The sequence below is a fragment of the Leptidea sinapis genome, chromosome 39 (assembly GCF_905404315.1).
Source record: "Leptidea sinapis chromosome 39, ilLepSina1.1, whole genome shotgun sequence".
Taxonomy (NCBI): domain Eukaryota; kingdom Metazoa; phylum Arthropoda; class Insecta; order Lepidoptera; family Pieridae; genus Leptidea; species Leptidea sinapis.
This window is the reverse complement of record NC_066303.1, coordinates 5,697,766-5,707,810: the sequence shown is the minus strand read 5'-3', so window position 1 is coordinate 5,707,810 and position 10,045 is coordinate 5,697,766.

Sequence of the window (10,045 nt, the reverse complement as noted above, 5' to 3'; positions counted from 1 at the left end):
TTCGAAGAATAAGTAATAGACAACTTCTTTTTTTATTTAGTACTGGCAGTTCATATTTAAGCGTGCTCTTAAATATATTTAAATAATAAGAATCTATACACGGCCCTTTAATCAGTTGTAAAAAAGAGAGAGAGGAATTTTGGGACAGCATGAGAGAGGTCTTGAATAAATGCGGAGAAACGGAACGGATCGTCATGTTAGGGGATTTTAATGGGTGGGTTAAAGTAAGTTAAGCATGGATGAAATAGTGAAAGCATTGAAAAGTATGAGATTAGATAAAGCTGCAGGGTATGACAGGATTACCGTCGAGATGCTGAGGGCTGGTCAGGGCATAGCCAGCTGTACCGCATCTTCAATTTGTGCTGGCGAAATGGGCAAGTACCAGGAGACTGGTGCAAAGCTGTAATCGTGCCATTGTATAAGGGAAAAGGGTCACGACAGGACTGCAGAAATTACCGCGGTATAAGCCTTCTCAGCGTCGTCGGTAAATTGTATGCAAAAGTGTTGATTGAAAGAGTTGTGAATGAAACAGACGAAAAAGTATGAGATGCACAAGCGGGATTTAGAAAGGGAATGGGATATACGGATCAGGTCTTTTCCTGCGGTGGTGAATGGTTTAATATCGAAAAAAGTGTTACACAGGGATGTGTAGCGTCACCGTGGCTGTTTACTCTGTTAATGAACAATTGCTTCACAGATTTAAAAGAGAATGAAAGTGGGTTGACAATGAATGAGTTACTTGTCAAATGTTTTCTCTATGCTGATGACCAAGTATTACTTGCATCTTCGGCCGAGGATTTGCAGGAGATGGTAACTGCTATGAATGGAGCTTTTGGTACAAAGGGAATGAAAATGAAATGCAATATCGTGATTGGAGATGAAAAAATTTAACAGGTGAATGAGTTTGTGTATCTGGGTTCTACAAGAGATGGAAAGTATGAGAGTGATATTGAAAGAAGAGTGAATGCAGGAAACATGGTGAATGGAGGTTTGCACTCCTTTATGAGCAGGCAGAAGGTGTCTAATAAGGCTCGTTTGGCTGTGCATGAGGGGGTGTTGGTTCCAACACTCATGTACGGAAGTGAAAGTTGGATATGGTAGAAAAAACATGAAAGCAGGATAAATGCAGTTGAGATGAGAACGTTGAGAAGTATGATAGGAGTTAAACTGAGTGACAGAATAAGAAATAGTGAGATAAGGAAATGTTGTGGTCTGAAAGAAGATGTTGTGACAAAAATTGAGAAAGGTATGCTGAGATGGTTCGGACATGTCGAGAGAATGAATGAAGAACGATTGACGAAGAAAGTGTATAAGGCCAGTGTGAATGAAAGTGTTGGAAGGGGTAGACCTAGGCGGACGTTTCAAGATCAAATCAGGGACTTCTTGAAAAAAGGCCAGGTCAAGAGTACCCTAAACCGGAGAGCATGTATGAAAGGAATAATGAAAGCGGACGAAGCGAAACAAATATGTAAGGACTGTAGCATGTGGAAAGAAGTGGTCTCTGCCTACCCCTACGGGAAAGAGGCGTGATTTTATGTATGTATGTATGTTAATGTAAGTAACGTAATCAATCATACAGCATACCGCTCGTCGATCCCAGATGCCGCTAGCACTCTTAAAATGTAAAAAATAAGCATTACCTTTACAATTGCTACCAAAACAGAGACAACAAACGAAGATCTTGAACGTGGTTTTTATATGAAAAGGGAGGGCAATCTCGTGCACGGGTCACCTGCTAAATGCTATCGATATTCTTCCGCAATACAGGTGGAATCATACACCTTGCCTGTCTTTTAGTAGCCACTAGTAGGAAAGATGTTTTACTTAATAGCAGCTGCGCCCTAAACCTGCACGTTGCTGGTAGGAGAGATATTCTACTTACCTGGGGCCGCGCATTAAACCTGCATGATACAACGTTAGTAGGGAAGATGTTATAATTACTCACGGCCACGTGGTAAGCGTGCATGATACAACGCTAGTAGGGAAGATGTTCTAATTACTCACGGCCGCGTGGTAAGCCTGCATGATACAACGCTAATAGGGAAGATCTTAATAATATTAACATGTTTAATAATTATATCTCATTATATTATAATAATGGCTGGTCTTGTTTTATAGAAGGAATGTTAGTTGTTACGGGGCTTTTTGTTCTTTGAAATATCTACTTTCTGATGGTGTAAAAAAAAATATTCCCCCAAACATTTTGAAAAAAGCTGATATTTTGACGTCAGAATTTTCGATTGAAAATTAGGGTTTTTTTTGATATTAAGTTAAAATAAGGCGGAAAAATAAATATTTTAAATCAAATAAATTACAGTGTATTTGAGACATAATAAGGTAAGTTTTCACCAAATTTCGTAGAAAAAAATTTTTTTTGAAAAAGTTAATTAAAAACCAAAATTTCCTAAAATATTCTACCTCGATCATCCCGCAACAGACAGCATCAATATTTTGTCATTTCTGTACTTTAATCTATTATCGGCTTGGCAGCGATCGACGTTGTCATGGCGACATATTTATTTTGTTAGATAAATAATGATATCAAATAAAATTTTAGAATTCATGATTTCTTAACTGTGGTATGTAATTCTATGATTATTTTTCAACTTCCGCAATTAGTGCGTCTTCCCATAGCACAAGACGGCATTTTAATGTTGTACCTATAAAATTATTTGAGACAACACGTCCTGAGGATGCCTCGTGTAGAGGCGAAACACGTGTCGAATTGTTTTAAAGACAAATGTTGTACCTATATCAAATTGCAAGCAATTCTGTCAACAACAAACGCGTGTGTACCGTTTTCGTATCGATAGAGCGACTACGACCAAAGGAACCAATTGACTCAATTTAGGCGATTGATTTTCGGCGCGCTAGTGACATATATACCTCTTTTAATACTATAATATCACTAGCTGACCCGGCAAACGTTGTTTTGCCATATAAAGTATAATTCACGCGATAGTTTTATAAGTAATAAAATATTGCCTATATTATGCCTGTACATCATTTTGTTCTATTGTCAATAGTTTTTGCAGCGCACGCAAAAATAGGTTTTCGATTTTACACCTTGTGTTACAAAATACAAAATAGCAATTTTATTACGGATCCCTAATTTTGAAAAAATAATCATTCAAATCGGACCAGTAGTACCAGAGATTAGCGCGTTCAAACAAACAAACAAACACTGTAGCTTTATAATATTACAGTATAGATTGATGATCAATGCAATTCTTTAAGGACTTACAGCAAGGGTGAGATCTGAAGCAGAATTTCGAACTGTCTGTTATCAAATTGCAATATGCTTACAATCATTGTTGCCTTGCTTAGTAGGTCTATACATAAAATATATATATCTAAAAATCATAAAATAAAAACGAAATTTTACAAAAAAAAAACAATCGACTTCAAAAAAACTATTGCAAAACGATAGATATTATATGCACTAAAAAGTATATACATAATTACGTAATTTTATCCAATTATATTAATCCAATTCGAGTTACTCTAGTAACTAGTTACTCCAAAAATAATAATTTTCGTATCTTGAATTAGATTGTGAAAAAATGCACAATTATTTTTATGCTTCTTAGTGTATATTATATCTATTATTTTGAAATCTTTTTTTGAACCAGGTTGTTTTTTTAACCTAGTTTTTGTTGCTATGGATTGGACTATCGAAAAAACTTTATCGATTTTCCAATTCCCAAGTATAGTTTTAACTGAATGCATGCTTAGATGTTAAGGAAAAGATCATTCACCTTCACTTTTTATATTTCTTGGTTAATGTATTTTGGGTGTTTTTTTATTATTCTCATTTTTTCCGTACTGATCGTATACATACTTATAATTTGTAAAGAAAACTCCTGCTTCCGGGTTCCAAACTATATTTACTACATTATTTACACTTGGAAAGTATTATTATAGGTATAGCATAAAGAAAAAAACCCAAAACCATCTAAATTTTGTTTGTCACTTGTGATCCAGGGTCGATTTGGTTGTGGCACACATCAACCACTACTACCGCTCCGCTCGGCTCGTCCGTTGAGATCTACAGTCTAAAATTATTTTTGCGACTCGCTAGTGAACAAGGGCCGGTTTGATTCCTCAAATTATCATCACGTATAGAATTTAATCTCTCTAGATTAAATCCTTGGTATTGGAGTTTATTATATTATATATAGTGTATATTAGGGAACAAGTTAGTTACCAAGGCCACAAAGTATACATGAATATATTATTTTATATAAGAAGGGCATACAGGCAAGTGGCTTTTCTGATGGAAAGTAAAAAAACCAGCCACCCAACTACATCAGCAATAGCCAATACCAGTGATCAAGAAATGCATTTTCGGCCATTAAGATGGGAGTATGCTCGAGACTTATCGTTTCGATTCGGGGTAAAAGCAGCCGGCAGATGAGTCCGCAAAGCAGCTGCACGTGGTTAGAAGGCTCTTATGAAACGCGCGGTAGTGGAATGCCGACATGTGTGATGCGGGATTTTGATATTAACCAGAACAAATCCTCTGAACATCATGATATATGCTGTAGAAGATGCAGAGATACTCTACATTCTACGCATGCCAAATAATTAAGCTGATCGGCGATGACTTGATTGTGGATTATATAATTTATTATTATTAATTACTAGTTGACCCGACAGACGTTGTTCTGTATATAATAAATAAAATAATGTTTTTTATGAATTTGTCAATAATATATCATAACATCAAGAATTATTTCGTAAAATATGCACCCTGCTGTTGTAATGAAATTGTTTCAGAGCAGAACTGTCAAACCGTGCGTCAATAAATTCTCTCATAGAAATTATGTATGGACAAATCAAAGGAAAAACAAATTTGTTGTTTTTATTTCATTCCGAGCATTTTCATATTTATTTAAACCTTTTAAACCTTCTCTGGACTTCCACAAATAATTCAAGACCAAAATTAGGCAAATCGGTCCAGCCGTTCTCGAGTTTTAGCGAAACTAACGAACAGCAATTCATTTTTATATATATAGATAAGTGATCAATGTCACAGCCTAGCGTTCTGGACTTATATATATTAGATTTTGGCGGTTTTCAATTTTGGACTATTACATTTTATCTGTCTGCATCAGTAGTATATTAATTCAATATTATTTGTTTCGTCTTCGATATCCGGAATCCATATTAACCTTTTCAAGCGTTTTCGATGCTAGCGACATCTATGTCCCTTCCGGTTTGTGCGTGCAGTGCCACCTAGTGTTTCTTTTACGGACTAAAGTTGTTAAGTTGGAATGACGCACAAAATCTTTTCCTCGTTATAGCATCGTTTTTCTTTGCGTTCACATCGATCTAGCTAATTTAGTAAAGCAAATTAAATTTTAAAAAAAGTTATTTAAGCTTTACTTTGTCTCCCTTCTAAATGGAGCCTAATTCTATTTGTGAAAATATAAGTGCTACAAATAAAAGAAGATATGAAAAAAGAAGTAGCAAAAATTCGTCATCGAGTTCCAGTTCGGAGAGTGAATCCAGTTCAAATACCGATAAGCAGCAGGGAAAATCACACATTCGTAAGAATTATTATCTCAACATGTTGCTTTCTTAACAAATATCATTACCCAATCTCAATCAGATATGATTAATAATTAGTTTAATTCTGCGAATACCTCACATACAAAAAACCAATCTTGCTTAGAGGTTACAACGTCGTGTTTAAATAATGTTCCGATTACGTCATTAAACTCTGATGTACCCTCAATGCAGACATCGGGTTCTCAATCGTGTTGGAGTTTCTCATTAGTGCCCCCAAATAACGATCAGGATAAAAATCAACTGGTTTTAGCTGAGTCATCTACTGTAGTTAAAGATCCGATCTACCCTAAATCAAATGAAAAGTACCTCACTAAGTTAAAAGAATTGCAAAGATTTTATTGTAAGGAATGGAATTCGGTACGGTTTGCTGAAGTACAAAAGAAATACGTTACGACACCTGGATTTGTAGAACTAGAAATTAATGACGAGTTAAAACGTTTTGGTTCTCAATCCACTGAAGAATATCGTCAATATCTTTTAGAACGTTCTTTCTCTGCTATGGCGAATGCTCTTTTGACACAAAAAGATGAGTTGGGTAAAATATTACAAGAAATAATTGATTGGTCTGGAAATAAGGAAACAAATCTAACACCTCCTTCACTTTTCCAAAAAATTAATCAATCGCTTAATAAAGATTCTACTTACATGAAAATTACGGGTGATTTAATACAACTTGCTTGCGGTAGGCGAGCTGATACCATTCAGAACCGTCGCGAACTGCTTCTTAAACAAATTCCTGGTGAGTATCATTCTGAAGCTCTGAGGAAAATCCCACCATCCGCAGAGTATTTGTTTTATAACGAACAAATAAATATCTTGATTGAAAAAATTGGGGGGGGGGGGGGGGGCCGAGAAATTGTCTGCCGCCAGATCAGCAATGCGTACAACACAGGGATACAGCAACAGTTCAATTAGGCAACGTCAGAGGAATGATAATGTTCCTAAGCCTTCCACAAGCAAGCAACTGAATGAAAAGCCATTTCGTAACAGCTCTAAAAGAGGAAAAATTATTAAATCAAAATCATTCTCAGATAACAGATCCGCATCATCGAGGGGACGACAGAATGGAAAACCAAGAAAGCACCGTTCTGACTCCCGACTAGACATTTCAACCGCCGTGCATGACTCGCGATCATTTCGGAGTGGGTGTCTAAAGCAATATTATCATATCTGGAATGAAATTGGAGCACCACCGCATGTCTGTCAAATCTTAAAAGGTTGCGCATCCCTTTTATGTTAAAACCACCCCTAATAACCCCAAGTCGTCTAGTACTGGAATGTTTCAAAACCAAAGAGAGTGTTCTAATGACCCAACAAATAGAAGTGATGCTCAAGTCTCAAATTCTAGAGGAAGCCGAAACTTCTCCCAGTTACCTTTCAACCTTTTTTCTTGTCCCGAAGTCGGACGGATCGCTTCGACCGATATTCAATCTCAGAAAGTTAAACGAATTTGTAAAAACGAAGGAATTCCATCTGTTCAGCCATTTCCGAGTGCCACAGTTTTTACAGAGTCGAGATTGGATGGCAAAATCAGATTTGAGCCAGGCTTACGAGTATTTCCACGTGCCGATTGCCAGAGAACATCGCAGATTCCTGAGACTTAGCTACAAAGGGAAACTGCTGCAGATGACCTGCTTACCCTTCCTGCCTTCCTTCCGGCCTGTCCTCAGCACCAAGGACTTTTGCCACAGTGACAAACTGGATCGCAGAACATCTAAGGTCACACAACATAAGGTGCGTAGTATATCTCGACGATTTTATGATCGTAAATCAAAATCGCCGGATACTTTACGATCACATAGCTTTTGCAGTACACTTCATGCAGAGACTGGGATGGACGATAAATTTCGACAAATCTGTTCTGGCTCCGACTCGTCAATTAGAGTTTTTAGGAATTCTATGGGACACCGAACACAACACGAGATCCTTGTCAGAGCCGAAGTGCACTACGCTCCGCAAAGCACTTCAGAAATAGATGTCAAAAGGCAGTTGGTCCCTCAAACAGGCCCAGTCCCTACTGGGGAGACTCAACTTTGCCACATTCGTGATTCGGAGAGGAAGGCTTCATTGTCGAACGTTGCAATATTACAGTCGACAGGTTCCAAAACTACACTCTTACCAACCGTTACAGTTGCCAGAACCTGCCGTGACAGAAATGAAATGGTGGTACAACGCAGCCTCGGGTACGACACCGATTCACAGTCCCCCGTTCTCCCATCTCCTAACAACGGACGCCTCCGATATGGGATGGGGTACTCAGATTGGACAATCCATGATCAAAGGTCAGTGGACAGAGACACAGAAACGCTGGCATGTAAATGTCAAAGAGCTATATGCAGTTTTTGCAGCAATATCGGAAAAGAAGGATCAATTGCCCCAATGTCACATACTGATTCAAACCGACAACAGCACAGTGGTAGCTTATATCAACAAGGAAGGTGGGACCAAGTCAAAGAAATTACTCAAATTGACAAAGAAGTTACTGGTTCTCCTAGACGAGTTGGACACATGCATAACAGCTCAGTACTTCCCGGGGCGGTACAATGTCGAAGTAGATGCCTTGTCACGCCAAAGGGGCCTCTTGCCCGAATGGCATCTGACAAACGAAGCCACTCAAATTATATTTCAGATGTGGGGAACTCCAGTCGTAGACCTGTTTGCATCAAATACGGCTCATGTAGTGGACTGTTACGTAACGAGAGACACTTTAGACAGTCAAGCCCTATTTCACAATGCGTTTTGTCAACAATGGAACTTTCGGCTAGCATGGTTGTTCCCCCCGCCAAACTTGATTCCTCTGGTATTGCAGCACTTAAACGAGGTTCAGGGTCTTTACATATTGATAGCCCCACAATAGACGAGATCCTTCTGGATAGCCGACATCCAGCGCAGAGCAATACAAGCCCCGTTTCACATTGCAAATCTTCACAGAGTACTGGTAGACACAAGGACGTGGATGAATCCACCTCGAAAACAAGAAATCCAGTTGGAAGCGTGGCTGATTTTGGGTGGTCAGGGGTAATCGAGGATTGGTCAGAAGAAGATAAAGCCTTATTGCTATCCAGTTGGCGAAAATCAACTCTTAACACTTATGCGCCAGCATGGAGAAAATGGAAAGAATGGTGTGCTAAGGGTTCAACAAATTTTAAATTTCCTTCTCCTACAGAGGTGGCACGATACTTAACATACCTCCACAATGTAGAAGGACTGGCCTATAGAACTATACTTGTTCATAGATCCGTGATTTCAACTTTTACCAATATCACCAATAACGTTGATTTATCTTCAAATTTCTTTATTAAGCATATACTAAAAGCAATTTCGGTATCACTAAATTCTTATAAGTCATTTATCTAAAGTCAATCCTAATGAAAATAATATGTTTGAAGTTTTTAAACGAACTGCAATTTTGTTATTATTGTCATCCGGCAGAAGAGTCCATGATCTCACCTTGCTGCATATAGGCTCAGGAAATCTTTATAGATAAAGGTGATTCAGTCTTGCTTTGGCCAGTATTCGGCTCGAAAACTGATAAGGCTGATCACAGACAGTCCGGGTGGAAAATGCTTAAGAATTGGTATTCTTAAGCATTTTGGTACCAACCAAAAGATCTGCTGTGTGTACTGGATTAGACGTCTGATACAGGTATCACAGGAACGCCGTGAGAAAGGCAACTACAGTCATTTATTTATTACCACCAGGGGTAGTCCACGACCTGCTACGAGGACAATAATAGGGGGCTGGGTAAAATCAGCACTTAAAGATGCAGGAATTAACGCCCCACCTGGTTCAGTTCGTTCGGCAGTTGGATCCTTAAACTGGTTAGAAAATTTTAGCATCTATCAGATTCTGTCCACGGGAAATTGGAAATCAGAACACACATTTCGGAAGTACTATCAGAAACAAATCATTTCTAATCAGGAGTCCCTTTCCTTATCTAATTATTTTAATGCTGTCAAATAGATGATATTTTGATCTTTAATTATTGTATACCAATTAATATATCGACTTTAATGAATTCTCATTTAATTTTATTTATGTAATTAACACATTATAGCATCATCGTAAAGAGTACCAGGAGATAATAAACATATTATGACTCAATATGGATTCCGGATATCGAAGACGAAACAAATAATAGAGAGTTTTAACAAACAATTAAACTTACCTATTATTTTTTCTGAGATATCCGGAATCCAGGTAATGTCTACCTGGTACATTGAGTCTTATAATGAGGAAAAGATTTTGTGCGTCATTCCAACGTAACAACTTTAGTCCGTAAAAGAAACACTAGGTAGCACTGCACGCACAAACCGGAAGGGAGATAGAAGTCGCTAGCATCGAAAACGCTTGAAAAGCAAGGCTTTGACTCAATATGGATTCCGACTATCTCAGAAAAAATAATAGGTAAGTTTTATTGTTTGTCAAAACTCTCTATTAATTCAAATATCTTCACGTCACTAAGTGAAAA